Below are 25,493 nucleotides of genomic sequence, written 5' to 3'. Positions count from 1 at the left end.
TCAGATTGGGAGTAGGCGGAGGGCCCTGCGGAGAGCAGGGTTCAAAGTATATGGACATGCTCACGTGCTCAGTGAGGGTGCTCCAAGAAGCTGGGCATCTGGGCATTTTCAAGGTCAGCAGAAACCTAGCGCCTCCTGACACCACGCCCAGGACCCTGACCCTGCTGACACTCTCCTGGCTGCTTCCAGGGACTGGGCCCCAAAAGGCCAGTGGGAACTTGCACTTGAACCCCAATTCTGACCTCCAGCAACGCCACAGGGACCCAAAGTATCATTTTAAGGAGCTGGGAAGAACCATGACCCAATTCTGGGATTTGTCCCCATCCCTCCCACCCCTGCGGCCTCCAGTCCAGACTCCCTTGCCTGGCCTTCAAGACCCCCGTTCCCACCCTCATGATCCCCTATTTACCCTCCACACCTCTGACGTTCCAGGCAAAGCCAGGTCACAGCTGCCCTACGATGTGGAGTAGGAAAAGCCCCAGGAGATGTTTCCCTCCACACAGGCTCTCTGAGAGGCCTCAAGTTCAACACAGCCCTCTCTGGGCCACACTTGAGATTTCCACCTGGAAAGTGAGGGAGCTGGACACGATGGGTAGGACAACATTTGAGCAGCTCAATCCTTCGCACAAAATCAATCCTTCATGGAAGTCCAGTGTGTAAAACAGCCAGAAGCGGAGCTGCTGTGCTGGCTGCCAGCTCAGGAAGGGGGTTGCTGGGCTTCTTGCCCCCAGACCCACCGTGGGGCCCCTTCCTAGGGGAGCAGCTCCAGAGCTGCCGGCCAGGAATGCTCAAGGCCCTTTACTGCTTCGATCTCCCAGGACACATCCGGCCCTTCCCTGCCTCCATGTCTCTGCCCTCCTGGTCCAACAACCAGGAACACCATCCCCACCCTCACCCCGTCACCCCATCCATCAACGTCCAGTGGAAATGTCCCCCTCCCCTCCAAACCTTCCAAAACGCAGCCTGTACCCCGCACGACCCTGACCTTGCGCCCACTGGCCCAGTGTTTGGAAAGTACATGCCTCATCTCCCCACCCTGGATCTGATGCTCCTTCGGGGCCCCCACAGGGTTGAACCCACAATAGTTGTAGGTTCCTAATGTCATTTTGCTAAACAAATTTCACATCTACTATCTCATTTCAGCTTCAGAACGACCCTATGAGAAAGGCAAAAGTGCAAGCTATTATGTCATTTAGCAGATGGAAAAACTGAGGCATGGAGAGTTTATTACATGACATAACAACACAGCCACGCCTCTGGTTTGCAGCCTGGGCCCTTTGTACTGCATCATCCACGCATCCATCTACTCTTCCATTTTTCCCGTAGCCACCCTCACTTTCCCAAAAGACACCGGGAAGCTTAACCCAGGGACCCAGCAGAAGGCAGAGAATAAGCCCAACCCAGGGAAGAGTGCCCCTTCCAGGACCACAGCCTCTCACACACCCCTGGCAGCCAGATGCCTGGGGTGGGTAACAATGGAGCTAAAAATAGGGCAGGAGGCTGAGTGGCCAGCTGCAGGAAACATCTGCCTCAGCTGCAGAACAAACACAGAGGAAGTCACCATGCTCCAGGGCTCCCCTGCTCCGGGGCCAGGAGGTTAGAGAGGAAGGGGGCATCACACTTTCAGTCTGTACCCAGGGTAGGGGCTCAGACCAGCCCACTGCCAGCCCTGGGCCTCATCCCCCAACACCCAACACACACACACACACACACACACACACACACACACACACACACTCGCAAACACAAGACAGGGTCTAAATTCCCCTTAGGCACCAACGTGTATCTTAGAGTCATAGCCACCTCTGAGACCCTAGTCTGTCCCTCTCATTCTATAGAAGAGGAAACTAAGGTATAGATAGAGTAGGCCAGAGACCTGCCCAAGTCACAGAGACAGTGGCCAGCAGGGCCAGGACCAGGGGCCTCCTACCCCTCTCCCTGCACCTCCCTGCTGTTCTGCTTCACTTTACTGAGCAGGGAAGACCCTGACCAGGAAGAGCTCTCTTGCTCCAGAGAATGAAGCACAAGGTCAAAGTGCTCTCAGGACAGCACTAAGACATCGTTGCCTTTCTCACCATGAGGAGCAAAGGCCACGGTGGGTGAAACTGCTGGAGGCTCAGCAGGAGGCCCGGAACTGGGCTGGTCATCACTTGCGGTGACAAAATACACCAGTGTCACTTAAGAAGGATGAACAATGACACACTACAATGGGAACCAGAGAAGCGAAAGAACATAAGTAAATATTTATATAATCTTGGGGCATAACAGAACTTTCTATGCAAATGCTAGAGGAGACATAAAGTTATATATCAATAGACCAGACTACATTAAAAAATGGTCAGCTTTTAACCAACACAGAAAAACCACAAAGTTATAAGGCAAATTACAAATTGGATAAAAATATTTTCAACAGGGCTTCCCTGGTGGCGCAGTGGTTGAGTCCGCCTGCCAATGCAGGGGACGTGGGTTCGTGCCCCGGTCTGGGAAGATCCCACATGCCACGGAGCAGCTAGGCCCGTGAGCCATGGCCACTGAGCCTTCGCGTCCGGAGCCTGTGCTCCACAACGGGAGAGGCCACAGCAGTGAGAGGCCCGCGTAACGCAAAAAAAAAAAAAAAAAAAAAAATTCAACCCATTTTTATTATTTATCATATTTAATATAGAGGGGTTTTTTAAAATGAGAAAACAAGTATGTCTTAAAAGTACAGCATACCAGGGACTTCCCTGGCAGTCCAGTGGTTAAGACTCCGAGCTTCCAATGCAGGGGGCGCGGGTTCGATCCCTGGTCAGGGAACTAAGATCTCGCATGCCGCGCAGCGTGGACAAAAACTTTAAAAAGAGATTTTTTTTAAAGTAAAGCATACCAAAAAAACAAAACCAAAAACTCAGCAAAGAAGAAATACAAATGACCACGACTGTGAGAAAAGATATTCACCTAGTTTAAAAATTGGGAACAAGGAGCTGCCACGTGTTGCCTTTCATGGCATCACAAGCACAGCAGGATGAGAACAACAGGTCTCTGCGTGGGTGCCAGGGATGCGCTCCCTCCTAAGCACCTGGCAGGATGTAAATTGGCACAGCTCCCTGGAGGACAATCTGGCACTACTCCTAAAATACCTTAACAATTTACAACACTTTGATCCAGCAATTCGTCAGCTGAGTCAAAGGAAATAATCAAAGATACGGCCACGAAGGTGTTGGGTACAGCTTTGTTTATATTAGTCAAAGACTGGAAACATCTTTCACATCAACAGTGGTCAAAGTTGAACGTATCATGGACATCATCACATCGTCATTAAAACGGACAGAGCATCAGATGACCGTCCCTAACAGAATGTGGAGCCAAAGACGCCAACATAAGCAAATACTATATGATAGCATTTATCTAAAGCTCAAAATCAGGCCAAAGTAGTGTATGGTGTTGGAAATCAGGCACAAAGTCACGTCTGGAGCAGGAAGGAGGTAGGGACAGTGATGGGGTACAGGGTCGGGGTGCTGGAGGAATTCTGTTTCTTGACTTGGTGAGGCTCCGATGGCTGTGCTCACTTTGTACAATCATCGAGCTGTATACTTGTGATGTGTGTTAAATTTCAACTTAAAAGTTTCCAAAAAAAGTTTCCTTCAAAAGAAGCAAGGAGCAGTTTATTTACTGACATAGGAAAATATCTATTGTATGTTGAGTTTGGAAAAAAAAAAAAAAAAACACACTACACAGTAATTTAGAGCTTCATCCCATTGAAAAGGAGAGAGGGTTCCTGTACACAAGCACAAACACTCACACACAATCACACACACACACCACAAAAAATGTCTGGAAGGACAAATCTCAAAACATTAATGATAAACTGTGATTATCACTGAGAAGTGGGATCACAGATGATTTTTCTAATCTTCCTGCATATCTTTATTTACTCTGATTTTCCTATATAAATATATACTATTTATAGAAAAAAGAAGGGGGAAAAAGGAACTACACAGTATGCACACTACACTGATGCCAGGGACCAGGGTTCTCCATCAACTTTACAGCCCGAGGAGACCCTGATCCCACAGGAAAAGAGCAGAGGAGTGGGGATGTTCCTGAGTTGCCACTGAGGAAAAGCTAAATACCTTCCCGCGGAATAAACCAGGACATTGGGGTCAGAGAGGCCTGGGTAGGCTCCCAGCACCATCCCCCCACCAGAGACCCAGGTCAGCTCCTGAGCTTCTATGAGCCTCAGGGTCCCTGCAGTGAAGTGAGGATTAAATGAAGTCAAGGATGTCCTGGGCTGACCAGCTCAGTTCTTGAGGCAGATCTGACACACAGGCTCCCCCAGGTTCCACAGAAGAAGAAAAGGAGGCCCAGGGAGGCTGAATGACCTCCTCACCTTACCCTACAGGCCTGCGACCCCGGGGGACACCCACAGAGGCCCCACAATTGCAGTGTGGTCCAGAGGCCTGACCTCGAGAAGTGCCCTGCCCTCCCTGGGCCCCAGTGCCCCCAGAATAAAAGGTGTCAGCTGGGCATTAAACTTGACCTCGGGAAGCCTCCCCTGGACCCCACACCCACGATTCCCATGAAACCCGCATGTGGAAGGCTGTGGCAGGAAAGGTGGCCAGCTTATCCAGACAGGAAGTGACCTCGCCGGATGAACGACAGGCCAACATTCCATGGGGAGCCCCACCTGCTGGTGACCTTCAGGGTCATGGGAGCCAGGAGTGGGTGGGCACACAGTGGCCAAGGAGGAAACAGGATTTACTGCAGAAGGCCAGGCACATGGCAGAACCCCAGGCAGGGAAGTGACTTCATTTCACACTCTGTCCTCCTCGCTTCCGCCCCTGGCATGGCAGGGAGTTAACCCTGAAGGGGCCAAGCTTCACCAGCCCTGGCGAACTCTACACAGGCCAGGGCCTGAGAATCCAGGCTTTCTCCTCTCCCTCGTCCAATGATCCCCAATCCACAGATGAGGAAACTGAGGCTTAGAGAGGCTGACAACACTGCAGGAACTCCAGGACTTTTCCCATTACCCTGAGCTGCAGAGAGGAGGTAGATGCTAATTCAGGGTTGGGAACTCCAAGAAGGCTTCCTGGAAGAGGAGGCCACTGAGCTGGGCCTTGTACGATGAGCAACATTTGACAGACAAGAAAGTCATTCTGGGGGCTTCCCTAGTGGCGCAGTGGTTAAGAATCTGCCTGCCAATGCAGGGGACACGGGTTTGAGCCCTGGTCCAGGAAGATCCCACATGCCGCGAAGCAACCAAGCCCGTGCGCCACAACTACTGAGCCTGCGCTCTAGAGCCCACGTGCTACAACCACTGAAGCCCATGTGCCCTAGAGCCCGTGCTCTGCAACAAGAGAAGCCACTGCAATGAGAAGCCCGCGCACCACAACGAAGAGTAGCCCCCGCTCACCGCAACAAGAGAAAGCCCGTGCGCAGCAACGAAGACCCAACACAGCCAATAAATAAATAAATAAAGTAAATAAAATAAATTTTTAAAAAAAGAAAGTCATTCTGAACAGAGGGAACAGCATAGAGAGAGAGATGCTTGGTACTGTGCAGAGCCTCCTAGGAATTATTATTATTATGGCATTGTGAGGCTAGAATACAGGATGGGGTAAAAGGTTGGTTTAAGCCCCAAGTGCCTTGGGGACCATGTCAGAGAGTTAGGATGTTGCTCTGTGGGGTGAGATGTGCTGTCCAGGCCGGGGCAATTGGAGACAGCCATGACAACACCCTGTGTCAACCTAAGATGGCTGCATGGAGGAGGCAGCCTGTGGGAAGCCAACTCAGAAAGGGCTAAATATTGCTCTGGGACTGCTGGGGCCCAGAGCTCAGCAGGCCTCACCCCACCATGACATTACCCCCAACTAAACTTGGTTTCTCTGTAAAAGAGAAGGGAAAGGAATTAAGAGTACCAACAGTCCAGTGTGCCAAGGTCTCTGCCAGATGCCAAACTGATAAAATAGAAGGGCACTAAGTACACAGCTGCCTAGGTTCAAGCCCAAGCTCCACCACCACCAGCTGTGTGACCTTGACAGAAACACTTAACCTCTCTGTGTTTCAACAGCTGTCAAATAAAGACAAAAACCCTGCCCACCTTTGAGGGCTTGTGAGGATTAACTGACATGATAATCCTTGTATATGCCCACTTGAGCACCCACAGCCAGTATTCAATGAATATTCACTACGTTATTTCTCCATTCTGACCCACACTGAGGCTGAATTAATTAGCTTAGATCACACGGCAAAGAAACAGCAGAGCCAAGATTCAAACTGGGGCCTCTGTGGCCCCAGCGCCCAGGCTTATCCCAGCCCATCAGGCAAAACAAAGCCTGAAACCCTAAAACCTAAAACTCGCCAGCCATGGCTCCCCAGGCCTCAGGGCGGTTTCTGACAGGCGAAGCGCTCCACCACCTCAAACCTCCAGTGGCTAAGGGGAGAGCAAGGAGAAATCTCCAGGGCACAGAAGGGAAAGAAAAATATTTCTAACTTCTCCCTCTTCCTGTTTATCTATCCTCTCAATCCCAAAACTCCTGGTAGTTATTTGTTCAGAGAAAGTTCTGCCAAGAGTGACATCCTGCTGCTGCCTGCCCTGCCAGCCTTGTGCTGGACGAAGTGGCCCCTGCCAGCCTGTGCTGGTAGGGGTGGGGGGGCACTGAGGCCCACATTCCTGCAGACCCCTGCCCGGCCCAAGGAGGCTGCTTCACAAAGGGGCTTTCAACAGAAACCACGGCCCAGGAAGGGGGACCTGGGCCAGGGAGGAGGAGCCACTGCCCTTGTCTCCTCGGAGCCAGCTGGCACCCATGGGCTCCACACTCAGCTCCAATCAGCTGATGAGAAGAATTCGAGGAAATGACTCTCAGTCTGAGCGGGGCACTGCCCTGGGTGGCAGCGGCAACTCGGATCACAGGCTTTGCAGGCATGCAGACCCAGCGTCCAATCCTGGCTGACCAATGACTTGCTGTGTGACCTTGGCCAAGTTACTGAGCCTAGTACCCTTATCTGTAAAATGAGGATAATATTAGTACCTACTTCATAAGGAGGTGGTGAGGATTACACGAGACAACATAGGGGAAGGGCTGGCGCCTAGGAGATGTTAATAAATGTTATTTATTTCCCACTCCCACAGACAAGTTGATCCCCTCACTCAATCCTGTAGATTTGAGGTTCCTTTAAAATGTGCTCCAAAGAACAATTACAGCCTTCAAAAGGAATGAAATTCTGACACATGCTACGACCTGGATAAACCCTGAAGACATTATGCTAAGTGTTTACATAAGCCAGACACAAAAGGACAATCACAATGATTCCACTTATATGAGGTACCTAGAGTAGTCAAATTCACGGAGACAGAAAGAAGAAGGGGGGTTACCAGGGGCTGGGGGTGATGGGGAGTTAGCATTTAATAAGCACAAAGTTTCCGTTTGGGAAAATTTTAAAGTTCTGGAGCTGGATGGTGGTGATGGTTGCACAACAATGTGAATGTACTTAATGCCACTTAGTTGTACAATTAAAAATGGTTGGGCTTCCCTGGTGGCGCAGTGGTTGAGAGTCCGCCTGCCGATGCAGGGGACACGGGTTCGTGCCACGGTCCGGGAAGATCCCACATGCCGCGGAGCGCCTGGGCCCGTGAGCCATGGCCGCTGAGCCTGCGCGTCCAGAGCCTGTGCTCCGCTACGGGAGAGGCCACAACAGTGAGGGGCCCGCGTACCGCAAAAAAAAAAAAAAAAAAAAATGGTTAAAAGGGTAAATCGTATGGTATGTATATTTTACCTCAATAAGCACAGGGAGCTCAGCTCAGTGCTCTGTGATGACCTAGATGGGAAAGGGGAGGGGGGAAGGGGAGGGAGGGATGTCCAAGAAGGAGGAGATATAGGTATACATATAGTTGATTCACTTCCTTGTACAGCAGAAACTAACACAACACTGTAAAGCAATTTTACTCCAATAAAAAAAAAAACGCCCATATTCCTTTCTGTCCCCACCCTTGGAGAGTTCAGGGTGGAGAGGTGGGACAGGTATGTAAATAGCTAAAGGCACCACCTCCCGAGGAGCTGGTGCCACAGAACTGAGTGGAGGGAGCTGAGGAAAGAGACCCGAGGCTGCCTCTGCGGCCTGGGAGGGCTGCTGGAGAAGGCAGTCCCAGCCAGGCGTGCGCCAGCCCCAGACGAAGCCGCTCAGTGAGGCTCTTTCCAGTACGAGGAGGGGTCTGACCCTCCACAAGGCTGGGGTGAGAAGAAGCAGGCCAGGGGTGGAAAGTGTTGGTAAGAGCAGCGTGAGAGGGCTTGGGGGTGGGGTAGATAGGCTGATTTTACCCATGAGTCATCATGTGACCTTGAGCAAGTACTTCCCCTTCTGGATCTACACTGGATCTACTTCTGGGTTCTATCCCAGCACCCAGCAAGCACCCCTGGATCTACATCCTAGAGAAGTGAGTGTTTGTGTCCACAGGCAAGAGTGTTCAGCAGCTTTTCTCATAATCCCCCCAAAACTGGAAACTAGGCAAAAGTCCATCTACAGGGGAAAAAAAAAATATATATATATATATATAGTGATACATCCACACAATGGAATACTACACAGCAATGAAAAAGACAGGCTGTAGCATCACATATGAATCGCAGAGTTCATGTTGAGAGGAAGAAGCCAGAAGAAGCCAGATTAAAATAGCTCATACCATATGGTTCCAATCACATCCAATCAAGAACAGGCAAGACTCATCCTTGAAAGGCATTCAGAAGCATGGCCACTTGAGAGGATGGGGGCGTCTGGTACCTGACTGGGAAAGGACCCCAGGGAATCTCCCAGGCCACGGATAATGTTCTATATCTTGACCTGGGTATGGGTTACACAGGTGATATACCTGTAACAATTCATCAAACCACACCCTGGTTTACTGTCTGAAAATTCGACCTCAATTTACAAAATAAAATACAAACAGCTAATAACTCATACTCTGTCCTCCTCTGAGGGCTGCAGTGAGGTGACACTGCGAAGCTGGATGTGGAAAGGTTATGGAAGGTGTTGGGTGGCGGGTAAGAACACAGGCTGGGAGTCACAAGGACCAGGGTTCAAGTCCTCATGCTCCCTCTGACTGGATATGATCTTTTCTTCTGTGATTTTTTTTGTTGCTGTTGGCCACATTTTTTATTACGAAATGTGTACTTAATGCCACAAGTCAAACAAGGATGTATAAAGAAAAAGTTTATGCCTGTCCCATCCCCCTCCGAGCCCACCAGTTAAGCTTCCTTCTACAACAAGCTTTCTTTCCTTAGCAAGACAACACAAACAGCCCCTCCCAGTTAATTACATATAACTCCAACCCTGTCTAATAGTGGTGTGTCATTTCACTGTATCACTACTCATTCAACAAAAAGCTACTAAGTATTAACCATGTCAACCAGATAGGAACCTGGGAGCAGACGTTCCCACAACAGAGAGAAAGAGAGGGAGGGAGTCAACAAACAAATACAATAGTGGAGCTTCCCTGGTGGTGCAGTGGTTAAGAATCCGCCTGCCAATGCAGGGGACACGGGTTTAAGCCCTGGTCCGGGAAGATCCCACATCCCGCGGAGCAACTAAGCCCAGGTGCCACAACTACTGAGCCTGCGCTCTAGAGCCCACGTGCCACAACTACTGAAGCCCGCCTGCCTAGAGCCCATGCTCCACAACAAGAAGCCACAGCAATGAGAAACCCGTGCACCGCAACGAAGAGTAGCCCCCGCTCGCCGCAACTAGAGAAAGCCCACATGCAGCAACAAAGACCCAACGCAGCCAAAAATAAAATAAATAAATTTAGTTTTAAAAAAAAAAGAAATACAATAGTGACACATTGCATACACTGTGATGAGGGCTCCAAGGGCTGAGATGCTGAGATAGAAAATGAGGAAGGTAGGAAAAGGACATACAGATCTTCAACTTATGACGGGGTTACCTCCTAATAAACCCATCATAAATTGAACATATCGCAAGTCAAAAATGCATTTAACACACCTCACCTACTGAACAACTTAGCTAGCCCACCTTAAACATGCTCAGAACACTTACATTAGCCTACGGTTGGGCAAAATCATCTAACAAGAAGCCTATTTTATAATACAGTGTTGAATCCCTCGTGTAATTTATTGAATACTATATCAAAAGTGAAAAGAACGGTTGTATGGGTGCAGAATGGTTACACGTGTATCGGTTGTTTACCCTCGTGACCGCGTTGCTGACAGAGCTGTGGCTACTGCTGCCCAGCATCACGGGAGAGGAGCGCACCACACATCACTAGCCCAAGAAACGATCCAAATGCAAAATTCCAAGTACGGTTCCTACTGACTGCATATCTCTTTCACGCCATCTTAAAATCAACAAGTCATACGTCGAACCACTGTAAGTTGGGGACCGTCTATATTGTAGATATGATGGTCACGGAAGGCCTATGCTGACATCTAAAGAACAGGAAGGTTTGGGCCACGTGAAAAGCAGGCCAGGAAGAGGAACACAGCCCATGCCAGGGTGCTGCGCGGGGAGAACGCAGAAGTGAAAGGAGACAGTGTGGTCTCTGGGGCACGGCCACTCAATCCCTGTGCACAAAGCCTTATGTCCTGATAATCTGACTTCTTTAGGACAGGCTCCCAAAATTTGGACTGCTTAGATGAAAAGGCATGTGCGTTTTAAAAACTAGAGTAACTAAGTGCCATGTTACTTTTCCAAACGGTTGTAGCACATCCTACAGCAACCAGAATTGCTTAAGACACATCCTCATTGGTTCAGGAAGTTATGGATCCTTTCCATTTTTGCCCACATGAAAGCTCTCTATGTTTCCACACAAAAGCTCTCCACACCCAATTCACAGAATGGGGTAAATGACAGCTCTTCCTCCTCAGGATGCAGCGAGGTTTAACTGAGAAATAAATCCACCTAAGCTGCTGAGCCCAGCGCCTAGCACAGAGTGAGCGCTCAACAAACGGGGCAGGCTGTTCCATCACCTGCATGAATGCCAACTCCGTAGTTACCATTTTAACAAAGGGAGCTTCCTAAGGGGAGCTTGGAAGCCTCAAACCCACGAGGTTTAGCATGGCTGTCCCTAGACACAGGGCCATAGAGAGAAGGAGGTGGAACTATGGCTCAGCAAAAGGGCACTGGGAGTCAAGAGACTAGGTTCAAGTGAACCTTTCTGAGACTCAGCTTCCTCATCTATAAAATGGCCCAATTCACTCCCTCTTGATGCAGCCATTCTACAAACGTTTCCGGGGCATCTGCTATGTGCAGGGCATTGTTCTAGGAGCTAACAGTACAGAATAAAACTTCCTGCCTCATACATGCTAGCTAGAGACACAGAAATAAATTATATAAATTAGTAAAATATATGGTATATCAGGAGGTGATAACTGATAAGAAAGAAAAGGGTTATGGAGATGAGGCACGGAATTTTAGGGTATCCAAGGGAGGCTTCACATTTGAGTAAAGACCTGAAGGAAGTTACATGGCAAGCTATGTGGCTCTGGGGAGGAAAAGCATCCCTGGTCAAGGGATCAGTTGTGCAAATGCCCTGAGGTGGGGGGTGTTCCCAATGTTTTGCAGAAGCCATGAGGCAGCCGGTTTGGCTGGAGCAGGGTGAGAGCGAGCGGGTGGGTACTAGATGGAGGCCACAGTAAGGACACTAGCCTTCTCTGTAGGTAAATGAGGAACTACTTGGGTGGGGGGGGGGGCCTGGGGCAGAGAAGTGCCCTGGGCTGACTTTCACATTCCAACAAGGTCACCCTGCTGCTGTGCTAGAAGAGGCTGTCGGGGGCCAAGCACGGAAGCCAACAGCCTGTTAGGAGTCTTCCGCAACCGCGCAAGTGATGCTAGCGGCTTGGGCCCGCAGCATGGCTCGTCCTGGACCCATTTTGAAGGTAAGCCAAGAGGACCTGCTGACACGTTTCTGAGGTGTGAGAGACACAGAGGAACCACGGATGACTTCAGGTTTGGCCTGAACAACTAAGGGACGGGGCTGCCACTCACTGAGATGGGACAAAGGGGGAAGCATGTGCAGTGAGGGCTGAGCAGACAGACAGGGCAGCCATGGTCTCCATTCCAAGCAATCTCAGAAGGAAGCAGCAGGCCCTGGAGACCTGAAAAGAAAGAGGAGCTGGTCCTGAGGCCTGTGCGGCTCCCTCTGGAAAGCAATACGAAAGCCAGAGAGGGGAAGGTGGCGTCGGAGGTCTGACCTGCCACACGTCTGACCCACTACAGGCCTTGCTGCCCACAGAGCCCGGGCCACGGCCACGGCTGGCTGCTCATGGGCGCACGTCACAGGTGGGGAAACTGAGGGCACTGAGTTCTACAGTGAGCACCTCTCATTTAGAAGCCAGAAAGGGCCAGGGCGATTTAAGGCTGGGAGGCAGACAGCTCCCACCTACCACCCCAAACAGGGACAATGGGGCTGAAGCCCATAGTCCTCACCACCCAGGAAGTCCACAGGATCCCAAGAGGTGATGAGGACTCTGGGTTGCCCAGAGCTGAGAATATGACTCGATCCAGACTCCAAGGATGTCTGCTTCGGGGTCCGTGAGCTCTCCCCTGTCCCCCTCACCACTGGGATTTAATTCACATAACCATGAAGTTCACCCTTATAAAATATACAATTCGGTGGCATTTAATACATTCACATTGTTGTACAACCATCACTACAACCTAATTCCAGAATATCAAACCCAAAAAGTTAAACATGGAATTATCGTATGACCCAGCAATTCCATTCCTAGGTACATACCCAAGAGAACTGAAATCAGGTACATGAATGTTCTAGTCACAACAGCCAAAAGGTAGGAACAATCCAAATGTCCATCAAATGATAAATGGATTAACAAAACGTGGTATAATCACACAATGGATTATTATTCAGCCACAAAAAGAAATGAAGCACTGATACACACTACAATGTAGTCGAACTTTGATAACATTACACCAAGTGAAAGAAGCCCAGACACAAAAAGTCACGTATTGTATGATTCCATTTCTATGAAATACCCAAAAGAGGTAAATCCAGAGAGACAAGAGCATAGATTAGTGGTGCCAGGGGCTGGGGAGAGGGGGGAATCAGGAGCGACTGCTTTATAGATACAGAGTTTCCTTTGGGGTGATGAGAATGTTTTGGATACTGAACATTACTAATCATCGAGGAAATGCAGATCAAAAGCACAATGAGATATCACCTCACACCTGTCAGGATGGCTATTATCAAAAAAACAAAAGACAAGTGTTGGCAAAGGATGTGGAGAAATTGGACCCCTTGCACGCTGTTGGTGGGAACGTAGTATGGTGCAGCCACTGTGGAAAACTGCACAGAGGTTCCTAAAAATTAAAAATAGAACTTCCAGATGATCCAGCAATCCCACTTCTGGGTATTTATCCAAAAGAACTGAAATCAGGATCTCAAAAGAGGTATTAGCGTACCCATGTTCACTACAGCATGAGACACAACAGCCAAGAGGTGAAAGCAACCCAAACGTCCATCGATGGATGAATGGATAAAGAAAATGCGGTACATACGCACGATGGAATATTATTCAGTCTTTAAAAAGAAGGAAATTCTGCAGTATGCGACCACATGGACGAACCTTGAGGACATTACGCTAAGTGAAATAAGCCAGTCACAGAAAGACAAATACTGCGTGATTCCACTTACATGAGGGATCTAAAGTAGTCAAATTCATAAATGGAATGGTGGTTGCCAGGGGCTGGGCGAAGGGAGAAATGGGGAGTTACTAATCAACAGGCACAAAGTTTCGGTTAAGCAAGGTGAATCAGCTCTAGAGATCTGCTGTACAGCATTGTCCTTATAGTCAAAAATAAGATATTATGGGCTTCCCTGGTGGCGCAGTGGTTGAGAGTCCGCCTGCCGATGCAGGGGACACGGGTTCGTGCCCCGGTCCGGGAAGATCCCACATGCCGCGGAGCGGCTGGGCCCGTGAGCCATGGCCGCTGATCCTGCGCGTCCGGAGCCTGTGCTCCGCAACGGGAGAGGCCACAACAGTGAGGGGCCCGCGTACCGCAAAAAAAAAAAAAAAAAAAATTTGTTAAGAGGGTAGTTCTCATGTTAAGTGTTCTTACCACAATAAAATAAAAATTTTTTCAATGTTTTGGAGTTAGGTAGACGTGATGGTTGCACAATTTTATGAATGTGCTAAATACCACTGAATTGCACACTTTGAAACAGTTAATTTTATGTTATATGAATTTCACCTCAATTTAAAAAAAGTCTCCAATAAAAAAGTTAAATAATAATAAAAAAATTTTTTAAAGTAATGAGAGCATGCCCTGGGACATCCAAATGACCATCTCACAAGCAAGTGCTGCTGTGCAATTTGGGGCTCCGGCCTGCTCCTGTGTTTATGATTCAGTTCCTTCTTTGTGAAGGCCAAATGACATCACTGCGCACAACACAAAGTTTGTGCTTCAAAGAAGACAAGGGGGTGGGGTGGAGAACTGAGCCACCCTGTAGCCCATGGCAGCCTGGATGTGCCCAGTTCAAAGGCCCAATCTCTTAGCAGTCAGGACTGTGTTCATGTTGAGAGCAGCCGTGTGAATAGAGCAAAGCCCATCTCTGTGCCAAATTCCTGATTCCCACGAGAAGTGGGCTTAAGAGCCACTATATGCAGATTTCAATAACGCCATTATTACACCCGTATCTCTGATCAAATGAGCCAGCTTTCCAGGTTATCAAGTGGTATACTGTTATTAAAACAGCCATTTGGGGATTACTCATTGGCAGTTCAGGCTCAAATGTGGGTATAGTCGGCCAGCCACATCTTTGGGTTCTGTAACCCTCGGATTCAACCAACCTCAGATTGAAAAAATTTGAAAAAAATTCCAGAAAGTTCCAAAAAGCAAAACTTGAATTTGCCGTGTGCTAGCAACTATTTACATAGCATTTACATTGTATTTGCAACTATCAGCATAACATTTACATTACACTAGGTATTATAAGGAATCTAGAGGTGATTTAAAAGATAGGGGAGGATGTGTATAGGTTATACTGTGCCATTTTATATAAGGGACTTGAGCATCTTGACTTTGGAATCCGTGAGGGTCCTGAAACCAATCCCCCCACCCAGGATGCTGCCGAGGGACAACCCCAAACCAGCCAGCCAGCCCAGCAGGCACAAGTGACAGAAGCAGGGGAAACAAGGGGCCAGCTCTCTGCTATCAACCCAACGACGGCAATTTCGTTTCAGTTCACATCCTTCCAATTAAATTAACATTGCTCATTTGAAATGGGCCGGCTTTCTGGTTTTATTAGTTTTATTCTGGCTTTATTTCATGTTTGCTTTATACTTATGTAAAAACTACATAAGTCTGAGGCACTTACACCTAGTTTTATATTTGTACATTTAAGTTATATTCTAATAAGAAAATTTAAATCAACAGGTGAGGCTTTTTCGTTCCTTTAAAAGGGAGTCCAGACATACTTAGGATTCCATTCATATGAAATGTCAAAACAAGCAAATCTATAGAGACAGAAAGTAGACTTGTGGGGTGGGGACTGATGACAAATGAGTACAGGGTATTTTTCTGGTTTAATGAAAATGTTGTAAAATTAGACTATAGTGACAGACGTACAACTCTTTGAATACACTAAAAGCTATTGAACTGTACACTTTACATAACTGAACTGTATGGCTTGTGAGTTAAATCTCAATAAAGCTATTTTTAAAAGTGGGGGGAGGGTCGACCTATTACCCAGGTTTGAGCTGAATTACGCTGTAAAAATCACAGGGAAATCAACAAACCCACCTATTCAGGGCTTCCCTTCCAGGCCTACTCTACTCTTCCTCCCCCTATACTGTGCCCAAGGGCTCAGGAGACAGAGGCTAAGATGAAACCCTAAGTCACAAGCCAAGCCCACCCTGGGTGAGCAGGTGGCTGCCCTCAGACACCACAACACAGGATTCCTATCTCTTGGAATCCACTTCATACAACAGTATTAAGGCACTATTTGAATTATTAAATTCGGAAGAACTTAAAAACAATGAAAACGACCAATGTCAGTAAGTATGCAGGGAATGTGATTCATACATCAGAGGCAGCCTCAAGGAAAGAAGCATGACAATAAAGGTTCAGCACCTCAGTGACCCAGCTGGCTGGGGATGGCGTAGAGCCAGGAGCCAGCACATCTGAGCACAGGCAGTCCCCATCCTGGGGAGGCAGCCGACATCCCCACCCTTCACCCACACTCGCCCAGCACAGCCCGCCCGCAGGACAGGGTCCCTATCCAAGCACGCTGCTTGCCTCCAGCCTCAGCTAGGGGCAACTCCGCGGCAACAAGAAGGGAGGCCTCAAGGGCCCATCTTCTGTCGACCCAGCAAATCTCCCTCTCCTTGGGACTATTCCTTCCAGCGGCACTTTACAGAGACAGGAAGAGGAAGCCCCTGCCGGCAGCTGCTGGGTGGGAGGTGCTGGTGAAGCCAGCAGGAGTGCACGTCCACCCCTGACAGACGGACCCCTTTTGTCCCAATGCCTCCCTCCCTCCACAAACCTCTTGGAACTGACCACCTCCAGGAAGCCGCCTTCTGTCTCCCCAAAGGTTCACTGAGCCCCAGCTCGGAGCCGGGGGAGGGGGAGGGAGTGGACACCTTTTCATCTGGCCCAGGCCCCCACCTCTGGGCCCTCAGCTCAGGGCTGGCTCCCAGGGAACACGGAGAACTCATATGGCTGTGCTGGGAACACCCCCAAGACCAAGGGCTAAGTGAAGAAGTGGGCCCCAGAACCGTGGACCAAGTGCCATCCCATCTATATCCCCAAATCAAAACTACACAAACTCACACAGAGGCACAGAAAAGAAGACGGTGGGATATTCACAAATTGCTGAGAGGGATGCCTTGGGGGAAGAGAGTAAGTCAGGAGGGGGAAGTGGCTTTCAGATTTTACTTTCTCTCTCTCTCTCTCTGAAGCTACTACCTGAATCCTTCATAAAGATAACTACTTAATTTTGTTTTAACTGAAAACATTTTCAAAAGCAGGGTAGACATCCATCAACTGGAAACTCGGTAAGCAAGCTATGCTCCCCGCACACATTGGGATGAAAAAGGAAGGCACTCCTGGAACACAAGACAACGTGGACGAGACTCGAGAACATTACGCTTAGTAGAATAGGCAGAAATAAAAAATACCTATTATCTACCTGAGTCCACTTATGTGAAAATCTAGAAAAAAGCAAAACCAGAGTGACAGGAGATAAGCGGCCTGGGACCAGGCGTGGGAGTGGCTACTGACGGCAGGGGAGCCCCAGGAAAGCTTCTGGGTGATGGAAGCGTTTGCACACTCCACTGGAGTGGGGCTGCATGCCCATGACCTTCACCGACACTCAGCCAGCTGCCCCCTAGGCTGGGTGACTGTTATGGTATGTGTACCTCAATAAAACTTCCTTTCTAAGTGAGGTAGAAGGAATGGAGTCAGTGTTTAATGAGAAAGGGGTCTTCTTCCTTTGGGGTGATGAAAATGTTTTGGAACTTGATGGAAGTGGTGGTCCCACAACACTGCGAATGTACTCAATGCCACTCGACTGTGTACTTCAACATGGTCAATTTTACGTCAAGTGAATTTCACCTCAATTATTTTTTTTTAATTTTAAGTAGACGTAAAAATTTATTACGCCCATTTTGCAGATGAGAAAACTGGGCTCAGAGGAAGCAGTCAACTGCTGGTCCCGGGCTTATCCACCGATGCCTCAGACCCAGTTCAGAGCATCTACACCCAGCAGAAGAGAGAGACCTGCTCTGTACTTCCCCAGAAGGCTCTGCGGCACCGGGGCCGATCTCCAGGGAGGCCCTTGGCTCTGGGGCATTTGAAAACCAGAGCTTCCCGACAGGCCTCGGAGCAAGCCAGCACAGCACCTGCAGGAGACTCCCAAAGTCTGCGAGCTCCATCAACAGACAGGTCTGCCACGGGGGCAGGGAGTGAGCACCACCAAGCGGGTGGTCTAACTAAGGCTAAAGCAAGGATGGGGGTGCGGGGGGTTCCGATCAGATCCAGGGTGGATGAGGTCTTCTAGGCCCTGCCAGTCAGGGCCCTGGGGAGTTGAGGGGTCGGCACCAACGTCAGGGACTCAGGAGAAGGACTCAGTAACTAGAGGGCAGCAGTCGAAGTGGACACGTCCACCAGCCACTTTGTGACTGGCAGGAGAGGGCTGAACTCCTTCCTGGGGTCTGCAGTTCCAAGAAAAGGAAAAGGAGAAGGGGAGAAGTTCCCCTCTGTGCTTTCTAAACAGAATCTTCAAAAATGCCCAGTGTCCCGGTCCTCCACTCTGGGGAGGGCCAGGACAGAAGACACACCGCCTGCAGATAGGCAGGGCCTGGGGCACAGCAGGATGCAGAGTCTGGCAAAGCCCAAGGTCATCTGAGGGCACTCACTTCTCTCCTCCCCCGCCCCCCGACATGCCCCCGACCCAGCCTCTTGGCAGTGGGGCTGTTTCTCATGGGCGAGGGAGAGAAGCCAAGCCGTGCACCCACAACTGTCCCAGCACCACACCCTCCCTCCTCCTGGAATTTCTGAAAGCCCTGCTGCCTGGGAGCCCGCAGGGTCAGGAGCGGCACACCCAGTTCCAAGATGCTTTCTACTGCCTGCCATGGGCATGGAGGTAACCCCAGATGCCCCATGTCTCTCCCTCATCAGTGTGCCCCAGCTCCAGCCCAAGCAGGGGCATCCTTCAGAGCTAAAGCCAGTCCACATGTCAGTTACAGGAAATAAAACACCTTCTAATTCTACTATTAGACATTCACTCCTTAGGAGAGGTTTCAAAGGCTTCAGTTCATTCCTGAGGAAGGGGACCTGTTAACCTATAGGCATCTCAGCTAAGAGCAAAAACAGGCATGTTGATGCTGGGGTGAGAGCAGTCTGGAGTCCCCAGCTCAATAATGAGGGGTCCCAGGAAGGGCTGGCAGGCATTTATAAGAGGGTGGGAAGGTCCCCTGGAGAATGGGGGGACAGTGAATGTGATTCTTTAAAAGAAAGGGGGAGGTCAGAATTCCGGGGGACCTCTAGCTTATGTCCTAAGAGGCACACCAGGGCTGCCTCTGAGCCCAGTGTGGGAGGGACAGCAGGTCGCAGAAAGGTCTCTCCTGACAGGCCAGGAGTGCTGAGCATGGGTCCCACCCCAGGTCCGTGGATCTTCTCACGTTCCCTAAACACGCCAAGCTGTCACATCTCTGCATGGGCTGCTCATTCTGCTTGGGAAGCCTTTCTCATCCTTGCAAACTCTTGGCCATCCTTCAAAGCCCGCCTGAAACACCACCCCATCCCCAGGCAAGCCCTTCCCTCCCTCTGGCTCCAATCACAGCTGGCACAGGCCCTGGGAAGGTACCAGTGGGAGAAGGTAGACATGTGCCTCTCTCATCTGGCAGGGACTGAGTCTCACTCACCTTTGGTCCCCTGCACCTCATACTGAACCTGGGGGCAGGAAAGCCCAGGAATTGGAACCAAGAAGCCATCCTGTTGCCTTTCCACCATAAGGCACTGTGCAAACAGCCTGGCCTCTGTGGCCTCACAGGTCTCTCCCTCTGCTGAGATTAACTGGAACCATGGTAATAGAAGCACCTAATGTTTACTGAGCACTTACTATGAGCCACACACTACCCCAAGGGCTCTCCATGTGCTACCTCCTTTCACCCTTGTGACATTCTCATAAGGGAGTTACTATTATTAATCCTGCTACACAAGGGAATCAGGCACAGAGAGGTTAAGTGAATTGTCTGGTGCCATACAGCTAACAAGAGAGGAAGCCGAAATTCAGACCATAGTGGTCTGGTTCCGGGCCCGGTATTCTTTTTTTGTTTTTTTTGCGGTATGCGGGCCTCTCACTGTTGTGGCCTCTCCCGTTGCGGAGCATAGGCTCCGGACGCGCAGGCTCAGCAGCAATGGCTCACGGGCCCAGCCGCTCCGCGGCACGTGGGATCTTCCCGGACCGGGGCACGAACCTGTGTCCCCTGCATCTGCAGGCGGACTCTCAACCACTGCGCCACCAGGGAAGCCCCCGGTATTCTTAATCGCTACAGGTCTGTTGAGGGTTGGAAGATGGGTCACTTGTCAGGACAAGCTCTAAGTGGAAGAGGAACTCAGAGATTTTAAAGGCTAGTTCTCCCCGGACCTTCTCTTTCCCCAGGTCCCAGCCAAACACCTAGGAAGAACAGCAGGGCCTCCTCCCAGATCCGGCCTGCTGCTCCCAAGCTCATCCCGGTGCTGAGCACCAGTTCCAGGAAACACAAAAGGCCCATCTGCAAGCCCCCTGGCCCAGGCTGGGAAGATGAACGGCTGCCCGCTGAGAGGCAGAGCCATAATTTGGGGCTATTCTTAGCAAACCACTGGCTCCCCTCCCAGAGGCCCAGCAGGAGGCAGACCCAAGCTTCATACATCCTGCCTGCAGGCGTGCAGAGGTCCCACAGGGCTAAGGAGCGACTGGTGGGCAGAGGGTGAGGACAAAGGCCTCCATCTTTCAAACCAGAGGTGCCTGGCCTGCTAGCCTTCCTTCCCAGGGCCAGGCACCTGGCTGCTGAAGCAGCTCTGGAGAGTCCTGGCCACAGGGGAAGGCTGGTCACCAAGGCTCCACTGACAGTGCTCGCTCTGTGCCAGACCCTGGGCCACACACTTTCCACTGATTATCTCACATTTAACCCTCACCACACCCCAAGGGCAAGGGGTTACTGGAACCATTTTAAAGATGAGACGTTTCACTTTAAAGATGAGTTAATTAAGACATTAAGTAACTTGCCCAGGTAACAGGGTGAGTTAGTGTCAAGCTGTATCTCCCAATCTCCAGGTTGAGCCATAGCCAGATTGGGGGCAGGGGGGCCTTCCCTGTCCAAGGGTTTGGGGGAGGGGCAGTCCATACCAGAAAGCAAAGGTCTCATCAAAGACCCAACTGCATGTCTACTCTTTCTCTTTCCCAGGGATTGTCCCTTCCCTGCCAAAAACCCTCAGGCTTGGGCTCAGAAGGAGAGTCCCCAGCCAGGTACCTCCCCTACCCTGACCACACGACCTCACTTCAGGAAGCTCTGGAGACCCAGGGGAGATGAGCCTCAAAGTTCAAGAAGTCCCTGTTGGTGTTTAAGGCATGCACCCAGCCCTGTAACTTAGGGAGGAGGGAGGTCAAAGAACTCTCAGGGTGAAACAGAGGATACTGAGCCCTTTGGGGTCTTCAAACTCCAAAGCGGGAGTCCAGAAATGAAGCCACAGCACCTGTACCCCCTCCACCCCAAACAGGTCAGCTTTCAGGCACTGCTGCCACGCAGAGTCACAGGGATAACTGAGCGGCACTTGCCTCGGACTATATCTCGGTACCTACCTCCGACTGTGTTCTGCCCTCTGCTGCCGGAAGACTCAGCAGGTATGAGTGTCTGTGTTGTCTGTGTCCCAGGTGCCCAGAGCCAACTCCATGTCTGCCCAGGATTCAAGCCACGTCCATGTGGCTCCATGTCTCGCGTTGGTGAATGTCAGCTCACATCCCTGTCTGTGCTTCCGTGAGCCCACCCATATGTCTGTCCACTTCCATCAGCCAAATCTCCATGATAGCATAGGTCCATCTATAGAGTACCTGCGGCCTGTGTGTAGTCCACACTTGTGTGTTCACTGTCTGCCCCTGCACATATCTGTGCCTTGGGTTGCTTGCCCACCTCCATTGCCTTCGTGTCCATCTGTATCCAGTTCCTCACTGCCCTTGCCCACACAGTTATAAACCTGAGCATGCACGCACATCTCTTCTCATGCCAGCATTCCCCACCTGTGCCCAGGTGACCCTGTGTGTGCCACCTGTTTGGAGGCAGGTGGGTGTGTTCACCCAAGTACTCACAGTGCCGGCCAAGGGCTAAAGGGTGAGTTCAGCAACACGAACCCCCAGAACAGCTCCCAAGGCCACAGGCACGAGCACACTGCCACCTCTGCAAAGTGTTCCAGAAAACAGAAACTTGCCAGGGATGATGCGGGAGAGGGCAGAGCCCTAGACAAAGCAGAACCTCAGAAGTGAGGTCAGGATGCCCCAGGTACCACTCACCTCAAACCAGCCCTGCCAGGCCTGCCTACCTCCAACGCCCCAACTCCAACCCCCGAGGGCCAGCGAGGGGAAGATTGTCTGCACTCACAGGAAACAGTGTCTGGCTCAGGGCCTCCAGCCTGACAAACTCATCCCCAGCCCCCAGCGATAGAGGCTCTTCCGAAAGGAAGAGAGGACTTCCTCCTGTAAGGCTGGATCTAGACCCTAAACCTCAAGAGCCCCAAGGAGGCTGGGAGAGTCCTATGGTTAGCCTGACCCCAGAAACCAAATATGCTTCTTCAGAAATCCACCAGCAGAAAAACAAAAAACACCTGGGAGTGGGGCTGGGGCACACTCCAGCTGCGCCCTGTCCATGGAAGTGGCGAGAGGGCCTAACCACTAGCACGGTAATCACAAAGGGTGGGTATGGAGACAGAACATTTTAAACATATTTGCACGGCTGCCTGAGAACTGCATCCCAGCTCCCCTAGCAACTGCAGACCGTATCACTCACTCAGCAATTAATCATGTGTATGCTCTTGATATTTCCACTAGTATTACTATTAGTCCAGAACTGAGATGGAAACCCTGTATTAGCCAACTTTCTTTGTGTTTATGTCTTGTCTCCCCCTGTGGGGCTGAGCCACCTAAGGGGAAAACCCTCCAACACCTTCCACCACTCTCACCCTCCCTGGCATTTAAGAAATGCTCAGTCACGGGTCCAGGTTGCTCTGCAGGAAGCCAAGGAGTCAGTGCCTGGAATTCTGGTCGAGAGAGTAGGGAAGCTGGGACGCTTCCTGAAGTCAGGGAGCTTTTCTTCCATTTCTGACTCCCCAAGAGATAAGAACAGGTTCCAACCACCCCGGCCACTTTCGAAAGTCCAGGGCAACAGTCTCCCGCACACTGCACTCTGCTTTCTGACAGGCCTCTTGCCCCTTCAGGAAAAACCTCTGAAGATGAAAAGGGGGCTCCCCTCGGAGACCCAGGCCTACAGAAGGAAAGGATCAGATGAGGCCCAGCATCAAAGCTTGCACCCACTGGGTTCTCTGGACTCTTCCCGGTGCCGTGGGCCTCAAGCCCCTAAAGACGAGCCCAGCGACCCCAAGTGTGGATCATGAAGCGTCCTGCCTCGCCGCAGCTGCACAGGAAGCCCAGCTCTTGGGCCTTGCCCCAGGCCTAGCCATTACGAGTGGAGGTGTCGCCAGCTCACATCTACCCCAGTCCAAGGGAAACCTCCTCGAGGAAGTCGGTAGCCCAGAGCCGGACAGACAGAACGACTCAGTAACTCCTCACTGTTTAATATGTGAGGTTCCGCTTCTCTCCCAGGCAATGATCCCGCGCGGGTTTGGGTGGGGGCCCGGGACCTCTCTTCTCCGCGGAGCCCAGGGAGGCGTGCGATCTGGGGGATGGGGAGTGGGTGGTCGGAGCAGCCCCGGCCCGGGAGTGCCCAGAGAACTCCTGAATCAGCCCTCCCTCGCCAGCCCGGGTTCGGACGCATCGGTACCTGTCAGCCCGCGACCCCGAAGCATCCGCGCTCCTGCGGCTGGCGCGCTGCGCCCGAACGGCGGGCGCCGAGTCAGGCAGCGGCGGGTCGCGCCCGGCGCGGGCTCCGGCTGGCTCCTCCCAACTTCCCCAGCCCATCCGTGGGCAGAGGCGGTTCCGGAGGCTGGCAGGACGGGCGCGACGAGGCGAGGCCAAGAGAGAAGGAGCCCCCGCTCGCCGGCGAAGAGACCTGCCCGCCCCAGCCCGAGCGCGCCGCGCCGCTCCGCTCCGCGTGCCCCACGACCCCCAAGCCGAGGGGCGGATCCGGCCAGGCCGCCAATCACCGAGCCCGCCGCCGCCCGGCCAGCCCGAGCCCCGGCCCCAGCCGCCAAGGGGGCGGGGGTCTCGGATTTAAAGACACACTCACCAAGCAGCGTCCCGATTGGCATTCCAGAGCCGCGGCAGCCTGGCGGGGAGGGAACGGCTGGCCCCACCTTTCCCGGCCCCGCTTCCTCCCTTCGCCCATCCACCCTCCGCGTGCGAGGAAAAGTTTGGGACGGGGGAGACGGCCTGGGAAGCCAGCTTCTCTTCCCTTGTCGTTAGTTCGTCTAGTTCTGGAAGAAGCCCAAAGCCTACATCCAGCCTCCCTGGCAGGAGAAAGAAGCAAAAGCTCTCGGCGCCACACCCCCTCCCAGACTCCAGCTCCCCGAGAAATCGGCTGGCCCTCGCCGCTCTCTGCTTTTTAAAGCCAGGCCAAGCCTCGGCGGGACCGAGACAAGCAGCTGGGCACCGGAAGAATCCTCGCTGTGCTGTGCAACCTGAGCTAGGCGATTGCCCTCTCTGGACCTCAGCCACCACAGGAGTCAACGGTTGAGCCCTTAAAAAGCAGACTGTCCGGGCTTCCCTGGTGGCACAGTGGTTGAGAGTCCGCCTGCCGACGCAGAGGACGCGGGTTCGTGCCCCGGTCCGGGAAGATCCCACATGCCGCGGAGCGGCTGGGCCCGTGAGCCATGGCCGCTGAGCCTGCGCGTCCGGAGCCTGTGCTCCGCAACGGGAGAGGCCACAGCAGTGAGAGGCCCGCGTACCGCAAAATAAAAAAAAAAAAAGCAGACTGTCCACTCAATCGTGGGCTTCTCCCAAGCCCTAGACACCCTCAGTCCCCGGAGGCGAAAAGGGAAGAATGAGGCAGAAACTTTGGAAGGGGAGGGGTCCCTCTGCCCCCACCCCATGGCTCCCTACAGTGATACGTACAATCCCCACCCCCAAGGGGCCCTATCCCCGCCTCCCACTGATCCCACTGACCGGGCACGGTAGCCCAACCAGGCGCACCTCGATGCCCCAGCAGCCCATGCCAGCCCCCAAACTCACCCAAGTGCATTCGCTCTCTCGCCACTGTTTCCTCTGGGGGGAGATGGGCTTTGCTGTGGTTGGTGAGTCACTTCTTCCTTCACTCTGCTCCACACTGGGGAAATCGGTCTTCCTCACCTGTCAGTACCGGCCTCACCACAATCAGGGCTGCAGCAGGAGTCGGTGAAGTCCGAGTCTCCCCAGGATGAAGGCAGCGCAGGCCTCGCCTCTCTCCAAAGTCAGGCCAGAGGCGCTGGGCTAGGAGCCTGGCAGGCAGGCCCTGCAGTCCATGGGAGCCCTAAGGACAAATAAAGACAAGCGGAATGGCTGTTATCTGTGGTGCTCTTACCAAGTCTCCAGCACCCAGGTCTCAAGTGCCTCACTGGATGATTCTATGAGATAACTACTTTTATTATCCCTCTTTTAGTGGATGAGGAAACTGAGGCCCAGGGGACACTCGCCCTCAGCTCCAGGCCTCCTCCTGTAACAACCAAGATGTGCGAGGAGGAGAGGAGCGGAGAGGACCCAGGAGTGGCCTTGGGAAGCGGACCTGACCTTCAGAGACCAGTAGAGCTAGGCTCAGGTTGGCTCGTAGTTTACTGCCTGTGTGGTCTGTGACATAACCTGTCTGATATTCAAGTGCCTCAGCCAGAATATGGCCTGTCCTCCTTCAAAGAGGTGTTGACAAGCC

At 51.7% G+C, this 25,493-nt stretch overlaps 1 protein-coding gene across 5 annotated transcripts in view; it reads right to left on the bottom strand.

Moving 5' to 3' along the window:
* The window catches only part of PALD1 (phosphatase domain containing paladin 1), an 82,440-nt gene extending 57,549 nt beyond the window's left edge, over positions 1–24,891 (bottom strand). For 2 of the 5 annotated variants that reach the window (XR_003797067.1, XM_029245638.1), the window contains exon 1: positions 23,478–23,761. The gene's annotated coding sequence lies outside the window, so the exon portion shown is untranslated. Of the gene's footprint in view, positions 1–21,994; positions 22,083–23,477; positions 23,762–23,882; positions 23,915–24,823 lie in introns of those variants that run through there. The other 3 variants (XM_029245639.1, XM_029245641.1, XM_029245640.1) reach the window with 3 other exon arrangements.
* Between the last annotated feature and the right edge of the window lie 602 nt (positions 24,892–25,493).

This window comes from Monodon monoceros, unplaced genomic scaffold (assembly GCF_005190385.1).
Source record: "Monodon monoceros isolate NGI ecotype Baffin Bay Population unplaced genomic scaffold, NGI_Narwhal_1 Super_Scaffold_4, whole genome shotgun sequence".
NCBI lineage: Eukaryota > Metazoa > Chordata > Mammalia > Artiodactyla > Monodontidae > Monodon > Monodon monoceros.
The sequence above is the reverse complement of the archived record's forward strand: the minus strand, read 5'-3'. Positions and strand labels throughout refer to the sequence as shown.